At 42.0% G+C, this 15,882-nt stretch overlaps 2 non-coding genes across 2 annotated transcripts; one reads left to right on the top strand and one right to left on the bottom strand.

The window, feature by feature from the left end:
* The first annotated feature begins 233 nt into the window (after positions 1-233).
* LOC130375130 (5S ribosomal RNA) lies at positions 234-352 on the top strand. Its single transcript, XR_008893797.1, has one exon. It is a non-coding gene; the product is annotated as a 5S ribosomal RNA (ribosomal RNA).
* A 7,434-nt stretch (positions 353-7,786) lies between these two features.
* LOC130375096 (5S ribosomal RNA) lies at positions 7,787-7,906 on the bottom strand. The gene has a single exon (XR_008893771.1). It is a non-coding gene; the product is annotated as a 5S ribosomal RNA (ribosomal RNA).
* Positions 7,907-15,882: the final 7,976 nt, after the last annotated feature.

Genomic DNA, 15,882 nt, shown 5'->3' with positions numbered 1-15,882 from the left:
TTAACCTTGGTTCAAACATTTAACATCACACGCACACGCAGTGTATTTCAGATAATTAATGAATTCAGATGTCACAATGATCGTTTACATGGATAAGGAGTCCTACTGAATCAATTACTGCCGTTTATATCTAACTAATGATTGTTTTTGTAAAAGTGTAACGTCGAGCCTCAGCAGCTTTCTCACTCCTTATGTGCTACTGTATAAAACCTGGTTTTGCGCCTGTACTATTTGCTTACGGCCATACTACCCTGAACACGCCCGATCTCGTCTGATCTCGGAAGCTAAGCAGGGTCGGGCCTGGTTAGTACTTGGATGGGAGACCGCCTGGGTATACCAGGTGCTGTAAGCATTTCCTTTTTAAACTCGAGCTCATTGCTTCCGTGGCCTACCGTGACCTACCGTGACCTGATGTTTACTGCCAACCGCTTTGGAGGATTTAAGCAACATACAAAGACTGACAACGTCTCTCAAAACTATTTTTGTGAAACATGAGGCCAGTATAGTGATACTGCCAGCAGGGAGCACCAGAGAGCTGAAACGACAGTTGTACATTTCTTAAACTTTCACCAACACAAACACGCACGCTCACTTCAGATCATGGGAGGACGTCAAAAAATCATCACCCATTCTCTGACACTTTAACCGTTACCCTTGGTTCAAACATTTGGTAACCCTTCCTTTTACAGTCCCCTAATTACTAGGTATTTACCCGGTACATGCATGGTAAATTATAGTGTATTACTGGGTAATTACCACTGGTAATAAGAAGGTCAATACAGAGGTAGTTACCCGGTAAATACATGGTAAATCATAGTGTATTACTGGGTAATTACCACAGGTAATAAGAAGGTAAATACAGATGTAGTTACCCGGTAAATACATGGTAAATCATAGTGTATTACTTGGTAATTACCACTGGTAATAAGAAGGTAAATACAGAGGAATTATCCGGTAAATTATAGTGTATTACTGTGTAATTACCACTGGTAATAAGAAGGTAAATACAGAGGAATTACAGCTGATGTACCAAGTAAAACCTCCACTATTACCCATCAACTCAACTAAGTAGCGTGTAGTTGTAACTGTTTTAGGTTGGTAATAACTCCGATATTGTGTACTTCCTAGGAAATTAGGCAACCAATTCTTAGAAAAACCTATTATCCAAGGTTTATGTTGGTAACAGCCCAAATTTAATGATGTACTATCTAGAAATTAGCATAGTACTTTCCAATAAAATACATTTTCTTAGTTATTATTCATAGCTACACCCATTTAGAAAGGGTTTATTCAATTTACCACTATGGAATTACTTACCTGGTAACAACCTCTGCAGGAAGTTTTCCTCTAGTGTCATGGTACATCTTCTTAAATACTGGGTACGAAGCCGTTTGTTTCCATGGTATTACCAGGTTCTTACCATATCATTTATAATAGATACATTCCATTGTCCATGCAGTCAAGACAAACTTGTACCATGTACGTTCTGCGACGTTACCAAGTAAAACACGACAATTTACCCAGTAAGTAAGCTGAAACTGTACTGTAAAAGGAAGCCTTGTTTGTTTCCATGGTATTACCAGGTTCTTACCATATAATTTGTAATACATTATTCCCTTTTCCATGCAGTCAACACAAACTTGTACCATGTACGTTCTGCGACGTTACCAAGTAAAACACGACAATTTACCCAGTAATTAAGCTGAAACTGTACTGTAAAAGGAAGCCTCGTTTGTTTCCATGGTATTACCAGGTTCTTACCATATAATTTGTAATACATTATTCCCTTTTCCATGCAGTCAACACAAACGTGTACCATGTACGTTCTGCGACGTTACCAAGTAAAACACGACAATTTACCCAGTAATTAAGCTGAAACTGTACTGTAAAAGGAAGCCTCGTTTGTTTCCATGGTATTACCAGGTTCTTACCATATAATTTGTAATACATTATTCCCTTTTCCATGCAGTCAACACAAACGTGTACCATGTACGTTCTGCGACGTTACCAAGTAAAACACACCAATTTACCCAGTAATTAAGCTGAAACTGTACTGTAAAAGGAAGCCTCGTTTGTTTCCATGGTATTACCAGGTTCTTACCATATAATTTGTAATACATTATTCCCTTTTCCATGCAGTCAACACAAACGTGTACCATGTACGTTCTGCGACGTTACCAAGTAAAACACACCAATTTACCCAGTAATTAAGCTGAAACTGTACTGTAAAAGGAAGCCTCGTTTGTTTCCATGGTATTACCAGGTTCTTACCATATCATTTGTAATACATTATTCCCTTTTCCATGCAGTCAACACAAACTTGTACCATGTACGTTCTGCAACGTTACCAAGTAAAACACACCAATTTACCCAGTAATTAAGCTGAAACTGTACTGTAAAAGGAAGCCTCGTTTGTTTCCATGGTATTACCAGGTTCTTACCATGTAATTTGTAATACATAATTCCCTTTTCCATGCAGTCAACACAAACTTGTACCATGTACGTTCTGCGACGTTACCAAGTAAAACACGACAATTTACCCAGTAATTAAGCTGAAACTGTACTGTAAAAGGAAGCCTTGTTTGTTTCCATGGTATTACCAGGTTCTTACCATATAATTTGTAATACATTATTCCCTTTTCCATGCAGTCAACACAAACTTGTACCATGTACGTTCTGCGACGTTACCAAGTAAAACACGACAATTTACCCAGTAATTAAGCTGAAACTGTACTGTAAAAGGAAGCCTCGTTTGTTTCCATGGTATTACCAGGCTCTTACCATATAAGTTGCAACTGGTTATTCCCTTTTCCATGCAATCAACACAAACCATATATGTTCTGCAACATCGTTCACCAGTAGTTAAGCACTTTAATTGTTATTATAAAACCCCAAACCACTGTTGATGAAAGACATTAAAATTAAACAAAATCAAGGGCTTATCTTTCAAACAAATGCATATCTCACAAACAGGCACTGAACACTGAAGAAATTGGCCAAAAAAAAAGAGCCGTCCACATCAACTCAATTTAAATGTTACTGATGGTGTTTTCATAAAACACATGACAGTGTTATGGCAAGTGACCACAAGGAAGACTGCTTCAACCTCTACAATTTGAATAAGTGGTGAATGCCATGCAGCAATCTGCCTATGGGAGCATCTTTGTGGTAATTCGCAAACCAATGAGTCCACTCGATGAATGAGAGATGACTCTTTAGTGTCTTCTCTGTGAGGTATCCCTGCAGTCTCCACATCTGGGATTTGAAGGCTGACCAAGACCTGACCAGGTACCTCCAAATCTCCCCTTCAAGACAAGAAAATAAACATTAGGACTGTCAATTAATGAACATTTCTAGAACATGTAGAACTCAAAGATTATTTTGTTTATCAGTTAAGAAAGGATGCTGGTCCTCTGGCCATTGTGTTTGGTCATATTGAAAAGAGAATAAGGCATAGCCATAAATACAGTTAATAGGACGGGAGGGGACAGGCCGTTAGCTCCGGTTAGCCCTTTAGCATCGAGCTAGCGGAGCTTCTGTCATTCAAATAACTCGGACATGTTGTCTAAAACCTGTAACACCCAATTTATTAAAATATCCGGATTTAATCGGGCTCCCTCCCATAAGTACAGTTAATAGGACGGGAAGAGACAGGCCCTGTTAGCCCCGGTTACGGTTACGGTTACGGGCTTAGTATGTTGAGGACGGTTTAGGACACCGTATCGCGAAAAATCACAACCACATGTTGTCGCCATCAATGTCTGTGCAACAACGTCATTTACGTTCTGGCTGCTACCTGTTTTAGGGACCGTCAACAAATTACACTCTCCGACTGTTGGCAGAGACGTTACCACACAAATATATTGCAATATAGTTAATCATAATGCAGTTAATAGTTTAATATTCGACAAAAATCAACCAAACTATATTTAAAATTATTAATTGCATCCCGTTTAACAATAATGCAATATATTAGCAAAGTTACCTGCAGTAAGTAGCAGCCCACCATTGGCAACTACTACTACAATCAGGTGACAAAATGTATGTTTTTGTGATTTTTATGTTATTTTATATGATTTATTTCCAGAAACAATTCCATGGTAACGTCTCTGCCACCAGTCGGTGAGTGTAACTTGTTGACGGTCCCTAAAACAGGTAGCAGCCAGAGAACGTAAATGACGTAGTTGCACAGACATCGATGGCGACAACATGTGCTTGTGTTTTTTCGCGATACGGTGTCCTAAACCTTCCTCAACATACTAAGCCCGTAATGTATTGCACTTATGTTGATGAATCCGATTGGGTGGTAAACCGAATATCCGGCGAATATCAAACCGGAGGCTAACTTGCACCTGTTGAGGTGGCATGCTCCGGTAGAGCTGCTCTTTAGCATCGCGCTAACCGGGGCTAACAGAGCCTGTCTCTTCCCGTCCTATTAACTGTACTTATGGGAGAGAGCCCCATTAAATCCGGATATTTTAATAAATTGGGTGCTATAGGTTTTAAACAACATGTCCGAGTTATTTGAATGACAGAAGCTCCGCTAGCTCGATGCTAAAGGGCTAACCGGAGCTAACTGCCTGTCCCCTCCCGTCCTATTAACTGTATTTATGGCTATGCCTTTTTCTCTTTTCAATATGACCAAACACAGAGGCCAGGCCAGAGGACCAGCATCCTTTCTTAACTGATAAACAAAATAATCCTTGACTTCTACATGTTCTAGAAATGTTCATTAATTGACAGTCCTAATGTTTATTTTCTTGTCTTCTGATTCTTGAAGGGGAGATTTTGAGGTACCTGGTCAGGTCTTGGTCAGCCTTCAAATCACAGATGTGGAGACTGCAGGGATACCTCACAGAGAAGACACTAAAGAGTCATCTCTCATTCATCGAGTGGACTCATTGGTTTGCGAATGACCACGAAGATGCTCCCATAGGCAGATTGCTGCATGGCATTCACCACTTATTCAAATTGTAGAGGTTGAAGCAGTCTTCCTTGTGGTCACTTGCCATAACACTGTCATGTGTTTTATGAAAACACCATCAGTAACATTTAAATTGAGTTGATGTGGACGGCTCTTTTGTTTGTCCGATTTCTTCAGTGTTCAGTGCCTGTTTGTGAGATATGCATTGTTTGAAAGATAAGCCTTTGATTTTGTTTAATTTTAATATGTCTTTCATCAACAGTGGTTTGGGGTTTTATAACAACAATTAAAGTGCTTAACTACTGGTGAACGATGTTGCAGAACATATATGGTTTGTGTTGATTGCATGGAAAAGGGAATAACCAGTTACAACTTGTATGGTAAGAGCCTGGTAATACCATGGAAACAAACAAGGCTTCCTTTTACAGTACAGTTTCAGCTTAATTACTGGGTAAATTGTCGTGTTTTACTTGGTAACGTCGCAGAACGTACATGGTACAAGTTTGTGTTGACTGCATGGAAAAGGGAATAATGTATTACAAATTATATGGTAAGAACCTGGTAATACCATGGAAACAAACGAGGCTTCCTTTTACAGTACAGTTTCAGCTTAATTACTGGGTAAATTGTCGTGTTTTACTTGGTAACGTCGCAGAACGTACATGGTACAAGTTTGTGTTGACTGCATGGAAAAGGGAATGTGTTACAAATGATATGGTAAGAACCTGGTAATACCATGGAAACAAACAAAGCTTCCTTTTACAGTACAGTTTCAGCTTACTTACTGTAAATTGTCGTGTTTTACTTGGTAACGTCGCAGAACGTGCATGGTACAAGTTTGTGTTGACTGCATGGAAAAGGGAATAATGTATTACAAATTATATGGTAAGAACCTGGTAATACCATGGAAACAAACAAGGCTTCCTTTTACAGTACAGTTTCAGCTTAATTACTGGGTAAATTGTCGTGTTTTACTTGGTAACGTCGCAGAACGTACATGGTACAAGTTTGTGTTGACTGCATGGAAAAGGGAATAATGTATTACAAATTATATGGTAAGAACCTGGTAATACCATGGAAACAAACGAGGCTTCCTTTTACAGTACAGTTTCAGCTTACTTACTGGGTAAATTGTCGTGTTTTACTTGATAACGTCGCAGAACGTACATGGTACAAGTTTGTGTTGACTGCATGGAAAAGGGAATAATGTATTACAAATTATATGGTAAGAACCTGGTAATACCATGGAAACAAACGAGGCTTCCTTTTACTGTACAGTTTCAGCTTACTTACTGGGTAAATTGTCGTGTTTTACTTGGTAACGTCGCAGAACGTACATGGTACAAGTTTGTGTTGACTGCATGGACAATGGAATGTATCTATTATAAATGATATGGTAAGAACCTGGTAATACCATGGAAACAAACGGCTTTGTACCCAGTATTTAAGACGATGTACCATGACACTAGAGGAAAACTTCCTGCAGAGGTTGTTACCAGGTAAGTAATTCCATAGTGGTAAACTGAATAAACCCTTTCTAAATGGGTGTAGCTATGAATAATAACTAAGAAAAAGTATTTTATTGGAAAGTACTATGCTAATTTCTAGATACATCATTAAATTTGGGCTGTTACCAACATAAACCTTGGATAATAGGTGTTTCTAAGAATTGGTTTCCTAATTTCCTAGGAAGTACACAATATCGGAGTTATTACCAACCTAAAACAGTTACAACTACACGCTACTTAGTTGAGTTGATGGGTAATAGTGGAGGTTTTACTTGGTATATCAGCTGTAATTCCTCTGTATTTACCTTCTTATTACCAGTGGTAATTACACAGTAACACACTATAATTTACCGGATAATTCCTCTGTATTTACCTTCTTATTACCAGTGGTAATTACCCAGTAATACACTTTGATTTACCATGTATTTACCGGGTAACTACCTCTGTATTTACCTTCTTATTACCAGTGGTAATTACCCAGTAATACACTATGATTTACCATGTATTTACCGGGTAACTACCTCTGTATTTACCTTCTTATTACCAGTGGTAATTACCCAGTAATACACTATAATTTACCATGCATGTACCGGGTAAATACCTAGTAATTAGGGGACTGTAAAAGGAAGGGTTACCCAAGCTTCTTCAGAATCTCCTCATCCGTAATGTACACAGGTAGACTCATAAAGGACACCACCATCTCATCTGCTGTCAAGTCTTTTGCGACGACGCTGGTCCCCCTTATCCTAAAACCATCCAACAATCGCCGCTTCCCGTTGGGGTGATTCATCGTTACTTCATATTTGTTCAATGAGAGGTAGCGACATCCCAAGACCAATCCACATACACTCTGCATCGCCCTTAGCATCTCCATCATCGGGATTTTCTCCTCTCCCACCAGCTCCACAGCCACAGACAACTCCCTGCTGTAGCTCGGGCCACCATCCGCAACCTTGTCCTCCTTCTCTCTCGTTGCTCTCTCCGCAGTCACCGGTCTCCCGCCTAGTACGTCCTCCGATGTCCCCTTCGCCACACAACCACCATCCGTCACTGCACCAGGAGCCGTGTTCCGTTCCATGCCGTCCTCCATTCCAGTGTTCGAAACCGCGTGAGACATCGAGAAAAAACCGAACTAAAGTATACTAATACTCCCCCAAACAGCAAGCTGTCGGGGGAATAAAAACTAACACAAAAAGTAAAACACACTCACTCACTTTAAATCTAGCACAAACAAAAAAGTCCACCTGCTCTCTCCACCTGCTCTCTCTGCTCATTCGCTTCCTGGTTGCACACCTGAACGGGATCACTTCCTCAATGGACGTGTTTTTTTTTTTCTTTTGGTGACACCCGTCACTACTTACAGCAACCTGGGCTTCTGAGGAGGTCTCCCATCCAAGTACTAACCAGGCCCGACCCTGCTTAGCTTCCGAGATCAGACGAGATCTGGCGTGTTCAGGGTGGTATGGCCGTAAGCAATAATTGCTGCCGCAAAACCAGCATTTATACAGTAGCACGTAAGGAGTGAGAAAGCTGCTGAGGTCCGACGTTACACTGTTACAAAAACAATCACTAGTTCAATAGAGACGGCAGTAAATGATTCAGTAGGAATCCTTATCCATGTAAACGATTATTATGACATCTGAATTAATTAATTATCTGCAATACACTGCGTGTGTGTGTGTGTGTGTGTGTGCGTGTGTGTGTGTGTGTGTGTGTGTGTGTGATGTTAAATGTTTGTACTATTGCATATTCTCGAAGAAAGTTGTCCAATCCCGGGTTGCTTTAAACTCACTTCATTTATTATAAAGTCGTCTGCATGTTTCGGCATGGTAAGTGAAGCTATACGGAGGGAATTGTAGGAATCGTGTAGAACACGTGTGAGAGATAATAACTCTGGCTACTATGGGCCACGGGCAGAGGCCCGTGACCCTTCGCGGGTGTCGCTGAAAATCTCTGTCTTCTGTTCTGTTCTGTTCTATCTCTTCTCTTGCGATCCCCACCTCGTGTCCTCAGGTAGGCCGTCAAGTGGGCGTGGCCTAGTGGGCGTGGCCGGGGTGCCGTACTGGCTTCGGCTAATTCGTATATATAAAAGCGCTGCTAACTGTGGCTGGAGCAGCCTCCAATAAGGTCTTGCTCCCCTTGTGGCTATGTATAGTATTTACGGCTTATATGTTTGGTCCTGTCTCATTGGGTCTATGTGTGGGTAGCTTAGATTCTTAAAATCCATAACAATCCCTCCTTGGTCATCTTAGATGACCATACAATAATATTTTAAATCATAAACACCATTTACCACACCGAAAACATAGTCAAATTAGGATCAATCATCAACACCATCAACCGTGTGGAAAATTCTTGAATAGAGGAAAAAAAACCACAACGCGCTCATAATACTGAGACGGCATTCACCTTGTGGGTCTCATTGGGAATACAGGTCATTATTTAACAATACAACAATGAACATAAATCTTGTTATCATACAATCACATGGCCAAACAGCACACAAACAAAACTATTCATAGAAATCCTGAGCTAATACTTTTGGTCATGTGCTACAAGGTCATACAATTTTCATCATGTGCAAAAGTAAAGTAAAAATTGGTAGTCATAATACAATTTTAAAATTTCAAAATGATTGATAGGCTAGCATGGATTTGGGGGGTTCAGGTGATCTTCGTGTATTGGTGCGCAGGTTCATGTGGGTGGTTTTGGGCGATATTATTATCGTAGCCATTGTTTCTTCTGTCGCCGTCGGGCCTGTAATTCATGAACCCAAGACTCGTCCCTCCTTGTCAAGGGCTCAACTCAGAGAGGTTACTCCTACATCATGGGAATCTCCAAACAGGTTCTCCGTCGTAAACAACCGTCTCAAAGATCAACAGTACCATTATCAATGCAGCGATTCAGAAATAACAGGTTGCACTCGCAACCAAGCAACACTACACAATAACAAACATAGTCTGGTATGGTTGTTTTAAAATGTGTTATTCAAGTAAATCCGGGATATTGATTATCTTAAATACAGTCGATTCTACTAGAATAGTATAGGTGTGACTATTCTAGATATTACAGCTGGATAGGGTCGGGCCCCTCAGGTAATGTAAGCCTGAATGGCACTTGGCACTTCTGTAGCGCCCACTGCTGTGGTGATCAGCAGATGCAGTAGCCCTCGTGCGCAGGGAATACAACGGCAGCCGGTGACAATTAACACGGTCTCTGCATTTATTCCCGCGACGGGCACTTACTGGATTCTGCCTTTCCACCTCCCAAACATATTCTCCATCCATCCTGTGAAAGGGTCATTAATGCCGGAGTTCTCTGCCAATTCTAACCTGAGGGATTGTAATCATGCCAGCGCCCTGGCCACCAACCCATCCGGAGCGATTCAAATCCTGCTGTTATTTGATCTCCTCATGTGACTGTTAGTCCTTGCTCGGCGGTGGTAGTTTGTAGGCTCCGGGTGTGTCTGCATCTGGAACTTTTTGCTTCTATTGCAGAAATACAAACTCATGTACAGCAGTTAGTTGTTCAAAAACATATTTCCATGAATTCTAATTTTAATTGTTTTACAGTATCTACTTTGGTTTAATTTCACACTACATCCCTCCTTGCGCATTGCTTCAGCCATGCGCATTGAATGACAACCAAAGCTAACCACGCCGTAGTGCAACCAAGTTGCTATAACCAAAAAGATGTAAAAGGGAAATAACGATGTTAAAATTTGCATGTTCAATATCACTTCTGTGTTAACCGTATCTCATAATAACAGTTACCTTCATCATACTACCCGATTGTCCTACTCTAACTATGTATATTGGATGACCTAATCTTCATTTATTCTACCTATTGCTCGCATTTGATGTTGTCCACACTTTGATTCACTCCTATGTACATCGCATACCACATCAAACGTGAATACGCCTTATTAAATCGCCACTTTCTGCATACCACATCAAACGTGAATATGTCTTAGCAAAGTGACTTATTTTATAGCTATACATGTCCCGGACACGTTCATTACTATTTCCAAAACAGTTTTTTTAGCTACGCAGGTCCCAGACCTAACTATACCATTACATGAACAGTATTTATTATTATAATTATCTATTTTTTTGTTGGTCAACATCAAATCGATACATTAATTAAACCTTCTGACTTACCGACCTACCCGATTTCTCCCCGTGTGAGCCCGCGAATGACAACTCTCCCGGGGCCTCCCCATGAGCCCCACCGTTACCACCTCAGAACACTGCAGGAACGATTAGTCGATTAACGTGTGGCCCGGAGGCTCCCAGGAAGTGCCACAATCCTACGTCTTGACACCTGGTGAACCTTCAGCTAGGTCAATCAAAACCGTCTAAACTAGGCAGAACAAAGAGTCATCCAAACCTACAACAATTATGCACATCTGGGTATCAAATATATGGTGATATTCTATAAACAAAACAAAAACTGAACCTAAAAGAAAAATTCAGAAGTTATCGGATGAAACAAATGTTATTGTAATTGAACTACAGCAGTTGAGCTAACTCCCGCCTTGTGCACCGGTTAAAACTATGTGCATCATTTATTAATTAAACATATTATTTTAGCAGTTGAACCCCGTGTCTATTTGAACCATCCTGGTTCCCTAATCAATGTGCATGACACAACCCGTGTCTATTGCACTCCTGTTTTGATACACAAAACGCATGTTGAATAGACAGAGGGGCTTAGCAACCTGAAAAACATAATGTCTGAGTGTTAGACATTATGTTGAGTGTTCGTTACTGCATATACTGCTATTTCCTGAAGAGAGAGAGAGAGAATATTAAGATCAATGCACACAAACACAGGTTGCAAAGGCTAAATTTACATCCTGGTTCCAACACATGGCTAGGTGTGAGGGTTTGAGGGTTTTAGGGGGCAAGGGGCAATTTAACTAACAATAGAGAGGCGAGTTGCCTTCTCTAAGCAATATGAATAAGGAAGGGTAGGGGAAGAGAATGTTTGCAGGGACAAAGGGTGGGGAGGGGGGGATCTGACGACCGGACCTGTGGACAGGGGGATGGGGGGGGGGGGTCTGACTACTGGACCTGTGAAGACTGGGACAAAGGGAGTGGGGGGGGGGTTCACGAGCGAGAGAGAGGAAGAGGGAGAGAGGAAGAGGGAGAGAGAATGTAACACCGTAGTTGGGCTCCCTGCTGCTCTTGGTCTCTGCAAGACCCAAGATGGCGGACGTCTGGACAAAGGAAACCCACGTCACGAAGACGCGCCGTCTCTTTAACACCACGTGGTTACACTCTACGGCTGCGTTCTATACTAATCAAAATTGCACATTAGACTTAACTGAACCGGGAGGAATCAATCCAATTTGAACTCCTTGGCCAAGCCTCCGTTTTAATATGCAACTAAGCTAGATTAACGTTAAAAACCTGACCTTTCCTCCCCCCACCGTAAAGAGTTTGGAAGTTTATGGTCGGTAATAAATATACCTTATGATGGTCTCGGCTTAACTTCGAGACATTCATCATATAACACAACACAGAGACAGAGACATAACACACTCGGGGTCCCTTTGTGCAGGCTACCATTGCCTTATCAAACAGCAAGGAGCGCCCAGGTAAACAAAGGGATGGGGAGAGGGGGGGAGAGGGGGTACTCGTGTGTAGGGGGCCTGGAGGGGGGGGGGGCGGTGGGGACTTCACGTGTGTAGGGGGTCAGGGGGTAACGACCGGACGGTGGCTAAAACAAACTTACACCTAAATGTTCTTATAACCAATCCTATTTCAGATTTAATCTTTAAAACAATGAGTTATACTTACCTCAGACGTGTGGGCCTGTTGAAGTTGTTTTAGCGTCGCGCCCGCCGAGATTCTTGGGACTTTCTTCCAAACGTCGCGGGTCACCAAATTGTTGCATATTCTCGGAGAAAGTTGTCCAATCCCGGGTTGCTTTAACTCACTTCATTTATTATAAAGTCGTCGGCATGTTTCGGCATGGTAAGTGAAGCTATACGGAGGGAATTGTAGCTAAAGAGTGGAACACGTGTGAGAGATAATAACTCTGGCTACTATGGGCCACGGGCAAAGGCCCGTGGCCCTTCGCGGGTGTCGCTGAAAATCTCTGGGGCTCTTCCCCCCCGGTCCTCAGGTAGAGACCGTCAAGTGGGCGTGGCCTAGTGGGCGTGGCCGGGGTGCCGTAATGGCTTCGGCTTCTTCGTATATATAAAAGTGCTGCTATCTGTGGCTGGAGCAGCCTCCAATAAGGTATTGCTCCCCTTGTGGCTATGTATAGTATTTACGGCTTATATGTTTGGTCCTGCTTCATTTTGGTCTATGTGTGGGTAGCTTAGATTCTTAAAATACGTAACAGTACCAAGGTTAATGGTTAAAGTGTCGGAGAATTCTTTTATGTTTTTTAGACATCCAATAAAAACATTAATATTAACAGTTTTGGTTATTCTTTGGTGCTGTGTTGAGGTCATTTCTTCCACATTTTCTCGTCTCATTGAGAATTTCAAAATGTGCGAAACAGCGCCCCTCTAAATTGTAAGTACTGAATACGCGGTCAAACACGACATTGCACACTGTATGTCCGTGAGGAAGCCAGCCCGAGATGGCATCCCTTGGTGAAGAAAAATAAGAAGGATTAACCTATCAGGTGAGGCAACCGTCATGACACTGCCCTCCTGTGATTAGTCAGCAGGGTGCAAAGGGAAGCCACTTGGCTTCACACCAATCAAATCAAAGCATCAACGTCAACGTAAACAAATAGCGGGAGATTTGCGCTTTTGCATTTTTATCATTTTATCGTATAAGCAAGTGCAGTTATGGAGGGTTGAGATTTAGAGTATTTAGTAAAATGAAACCAAACTGCCACATGGGCAGCAACTAAAAATTGAATCTGACATGCAGGCCAATGCCGAAGCTTCAGCTGCGTGCACGGAGAGAAAGATGAGTGGTTATCGCACTTTCAATGAGGAGAACTGTGTCCTCACCGACTGGTAGCGCTGAACTTCAGCTACTATTTCGCTGGCCATGTCTTCTTTTTCGTAAAGATTCATGCACCCTGAACAACCCCTGGGTCTCTTATTGACCTCTTCGCCACCATGAAAGACAGGAGAATGGCCTTCATCTACAAACAGGGTGAGTAAAGTAGGCTACCCACCTCCCGGTGTGGCATTACTGTTCCCTGAGGTGTCAGTTTATTATTTTTTTGTGTTATTGTATGTCTAATTGTTAGGGATGGGCAAAATGATTCTTTTCCGGGAACTAGTTCTTTCAGTTCAGTTCACTATAACGATTCGTTTATTTGATTCGTTCGTTTTGATTCGTTCGTTACGTCAGATTACATCTTAAAAAAAATTAAAAATAAAAAAACTATTTTTTATAATTTTTTTTTTTTTAATTGGTCGTGGGTCCGGATGGGACCGTCAAGACCGCAGTCCGCCGTTTGGAGATGCCTGCTATGTAGTATGTCGAACGTCCCACCAAGATTTATACCACTTGCTTACTCTCTATATTTCATTCATGGTTTTACATTTATAATTTTATTTTACTTTACATTTAATTCTTCATTGTTCAGGCATTACAGAACTTGCATGGTCATAAATAAAAAATACGAACTGCAGTTTAATTTCTTTGTTTGTTCTTAAATTGACATAGAATGGAGCAAAGACTCCTGGGATTGGGAAATGCGTTTATCCAATAAACAGATGGAGGTCAAGTCTATTTTCGAAAAAATGTAGGTAGATATATGAGTCGAATGGTATGACCCAAGATACGTCAGAGAGAGAAAGCGCGCATATTCGACGGTACCGCCTTGTCATTGGTTTACCCAGGTGCCATTCCAACACCATTGCTACCTCTCATTGGCTGAATCTTTGAGGAAGTTGTAGACTCAATCAATATAAGTCGCGGGAGACGGAGCTCTGTTCGTTTGTATATTTTATTTACGTGACCATATGTTTGGTTGATGTTAAAAAAAAAGAATAAAAAAAACCAGTTCTTCTTGTTTTGGGGAACCAGTTCTTGTCGTTCACGTTCAGGATTCGTTCGTTGTAACGAATCAGTCGCGACCGACACATCCCTACTAATTGTGCATTGTTTGTCTGGAATAAGTTGCATTGGTCAATGAAATGAAGTTGTTGTAGGATGTGTGTGTGTGTGTGTGTGTGTGTGTGTGTGTGTGTGTGTGTGTGTGTGTGTGTGTGTGTGTGTGTGTGTGTGTGTGTGTGTGTGTGTGTGAGCGCGAAAGAGGGCGAGCACGTGTAAGTCCTGGTAACCAGGCGCTGAAATAGCTCTTGTAGTTACATTCAATAGATACAATTTGCGACGTATACTCTTTTCTGTCCCCCACCTTCAAAAAAGCATGTAGATTAAAGGTGTTGTCTCATTTGGCTTCCTCAAAAGAAATCCCCACGCAACACGCCACTGGTATTTTCGCCGTCTTCCCATGGTCTTTGATTGATCTGAAGTGCTTGCGCGTGTTCGTGTGGGTGAAAGTTTAAGAAATGTAGAACTGTCGTTTCAGCTCTCTGGTGCTCCCTGCTGGCAGTATCACTATACCGTCCTCATTTTACACAAAAATAGTTTAGAGAGACGTTGTCAGTCATTGTATGTTGCTTAAATTCTCCCAAACTGTTGGCAGTAAAGATCCAGCTAATTTCTAACAACATAGGTAACAATCTGGCGAGCGTGTTGTCCTAGCTAATACACCAACAGCACATTTCTGTATAATAAAGGGCTACATATTGTCAATCTAAATAATCTGCTTTTAGTTGTACTCATTTATTCATGTTTTACTGTACCAGATGGAACATGCCTACACATCAGTGCACCGTGTGCAACAAGACATTCAGTGAAAAGTCAGACCTGGCGAGGCATCTGAAGATCCATGCCATCGCCAGGGAGACCTTTACCTGTGATGTCTGCGGGAAGAGCTTGGCCACTAAACCATCGCTTGTCAGCCATCAACAGCTACACCAGTACCCCAACATCATTTTGTACCGGCAAGGAGAGGCCAGGCTGTACTGTACAGAGGCAGCAAGGTCTGTGGCAGAGGCCCGCAGCAGCACTGTTGTTGACCCTAAATGGCTGGATCTCAAGACAGCAGAGGCGGCTGCCAAGAGGTCGGGGGCTGAGCTGTGGAAAGGTCAGCTAGTCATCACGTTCGGGTAGTACGACGCTCAGACCTTCAGGTGGCTTGTGGAGAATGATGTCGGCTGGCTGGTGTGGCTGCTGTTCCAGTACTGCCAGCAGGGAGAGCAGAACGAGCTGCTGAAGTGGCAGAAGGAGCGACTTCTCCTTCTGCCACAAGGTGACTCCTCACCTGAAAGTGCTGTCGGACGCACCGTTCCTGGAGGCTCCTGCGCTGCCAACATCCCTCCCTCCGCCAGACCGGCCTCAGGTCCAGTACCGGCTCATCCATCACGAGGCTGGAAAGAGACGTGTTGAGAAGCGGAGGTAA

The sequence above is a fragment of the Gadus chalcogrammus genome, chromosome 21 (genome assembly GCF_026213295.1).
Source record: "Gadus chalcogrammus isolate NIFS_2021 chromosome 21, NIFS_Gcha_1.0, whole genome shotgun sequence".
Classification (NCBI taxonomy): domain Eukaryota; kingdom Metazoa; phylum Chordata; class Actinopteri; order Gadiformes; family Gadidae; genus Gadus; species Gadus chalcogrammus.
This window is presented reverse-complemented; position numbering and strand designations above follow the sequence as displayed.